Raw genomic sequence first — 2,819 nt, forward strand, 5'->3', positions numbered from 1 at the left:
TCGGTCTGAGCCCATCATGGAGAACTACGGGCAGATGGTGCCCCCTAGTGGACAAACTCCCTCTCCACAAGCACTGAGGAAAGGACACTTGCCAGCGGCCCTGCCTCGCAGCCACCCAGACCACCATCGGGACTGAGGTTCCTTTGAGATGTCTTCTAGTTCACTCCCACCTTGCACCCCAGTTACCTGCTCGTCTGGTCCACACCCTCTGGGATAGAGATGTTCCGAGCTCGCGGCAGAGTGGAACAGCAGCCTCTCGGCCTACCGTCTCTGCAGGGCTCCCAGGACCCGGGCCTCTCTCCAGGCCCTGCACCGGCCTGCTGGTTCTGGTCCATTTGCCTGGGGCCCTAGGCTCCTTGTGTGGCCCTCACTCCGTGTATGGCCTTGCTCAGGTTGCAAACCCAGTTCTGAGCTATGGTTTTTTAGTCGATGTTTGGCGAGCCCTCTGCTGTGGCTCCAGACCCTGGTCCTTCCCAGGTCAGGCCCTCTCTGGAGGATTTTACTTCAAAAGAGATCAACTTGAGATTGGGGTGTAAGATGTTTAGGTGGTGGTGAGCACGGCATATGGGGATCTAATTGGAAAAGCGGGTGTTTACTCTAGGGGTGTGGATGAAGGGGCTACCTATTGAGATACGCATTCTTCCTCCTTTCTGAGGTCCCAGAATTTCTCCAGATTTCTTTCCAGCGCTCCTCTGGTATTAAAATGTATTGGCTAGTTATGCAGGCATATTGTGAAGAATCGTGCCGTTCGATCCTCACAGCAAGCTCTGAGCTGGGCGGAGTTACTGTCTGTACTTTATAGGCACAGAAACCAAGTTTCTCCCAAAGCTCCCAAGTGGCAGAGTGGTCTGCAACGGAGCCCTTCGGAGCCTGTGGTCAAATCGCCATGCTACTCAGGCAGAGTGTTCACCAAAAGGGCAGCAGGAAGAGTCTACAGAGAGGCACAGTCGGTTGGCCATGCGACTCCTGATTTCGGCCCAGGTCATGATCTCACGGTTTGCAAGATGGAGTCCCGGGTCCGGCTCTGCGTTGGCAGCTTGGAGCCTGCTTGGGATTCCCTCTCTGCCTCTCTCTCTTTCTCTTCCTCTCTCTACCCCTTTCCTGCTCCCCCTGGTGCACAGCCTCTTTCTCACACATTCTCTCTCAAAAATAAATAAACTGGGGGGAAAAAAGAGCCTGTTTATAGAAAAGAGGTGACAAGGGAGGATCTGGGGGGGAGAGGAAGCAGGCTTACAGGGGCTGTCGGGGCGGGGGAGGAGGTTGGGTCTGTGGTTGCCAATCCAGGATGGTTTTTATTCATTTGTCCAAGGAGGGTGTCTCACTGTGTCTTTGCTGCAGGTGCAGTACAGGGTTCTGCCCTGGGTCACGTTGGCCACGTGCATACTCAGCTCCGTGTTATCGACCCGTGTCATCTGGTAATCTGCTCCAGGATGGGATACGACCTCCTTATCCCCGGTACTCCGCAGGGTGGCCAGCAGCTGTAGTTGTCCCTGGAGATCCTGTTGGTACCAGCTCATCCAGGGGTACTGGGAATCCCTCAGGATGCACTGCAGGGTTTTAGCTTGTCCACGAGGTACCAGGACCCACCTGGGCCTTTGCTCCACCAAGCTTGTTGAGGCATCTGAAATACACCGTCAGGCCAGGCTAAAGGTACTGAGGGTAGCGATACCCACCCCCCCTCCCCCAATTAATCAGCTGCCACAAAATCTCAGAGGGGGGCCCATGAGCAATGGCAACTGGAGACGGAAGGGATGCTTCCTCGGGGGTAGGAGGTGGGAGGGTGCTATGGCTGGGAGAATCTTGGAAAGCCTGGGATTAGGGAACAAAACTTTCTGTGCCTACTGGTCCCTCTTTCCCTCCCTCAGCCCATGGAGGGGCCTTCTCGGCCTGGCATCTGACCTGTTGTCACGGTGGCCATGAGCACCCAGCCCCACAGAATGGGAAATGGTACCATTGCCTGGGCCCCACGGGCTTTCTCCAGCTCGGCAGCGGGACGGGCCCAGTCAGGCAGGAGAGCAGGGTCCTGGTCCCTAAGGTGGCAATCAGTAGCTGACACTCTGGGCCTGAAACTCAAAAGGGAGTGGCTTCTCCAGGAAACTCAATATTTTGTCTCATTTTCTCACCGCGGTTTAGACCCCACGGTTTCCTGTTTCCTGCACACCAACAGCCCTCACATGGGCGTGCACACACTCCCCACATTCACTGAGTGCCTTGGTGAGGGCACTTAGTTTAGTCCTGCTCCCTCTCAGAATCTCTGGGATTCTGGGACACAGACGACAGTGGTTCTGAATCTGTGCCTCAGATCTTCCCGAGGGATTAAAACATCTCAATGCAACCAAGCAGGCTGGTGGATTCAGCGAAGACCTCTCTCCCCCACGTGCAAGAGGCCACACTGGTCAGTGCACAGTGGCCGCTCGTTTCTAATCACACGTGTTCTCCTCTGTAAGGGTAACTGCAAATTAAACATAAGAGGCTTCATTTTCCCTGTTGAAAATAAGGAAAGACACTTAACTCCTGTCCGTTCCCTCAGAGCATTTACTTTAGAAAACTTGTAATTTTAAGTTCTTTCTCTGTTTCTTTGAAATGTGTGTAAATCACCCAGAAATGTTTTTCACAAGGTCCCGCCATCCTCTCTTTGAAATACAAGTATCAGGATGAGGCTAACTAAATTTAGAGCAGATGCCTCCCGCCAAGTTGCAAAACGATTCCCTGTCCTAAAGATATGGCAAGTTACTTTGCCTTTGGGTAAAGCAAATTAGCAAACGCAGATGGACACCCCCAGTCACCAAGTGACTGTAAGATGAACTGTGGGTTAACAA

Source organism: Neofelis nebulosa, chromosome 4 (assembly GCF_028018385.1).
Source record: "Neofelis nebulosa isolate mNeoNeb1 chromosome 4, mNeoNeb1.pri, whole genome shotgun sequence".
Taxonomy (NCBI): Eukaryota; Metazoa; Chordata; class Mammalia; order Carnivora; family Felidae; genus Neofelis; species Neofelis nebulosa.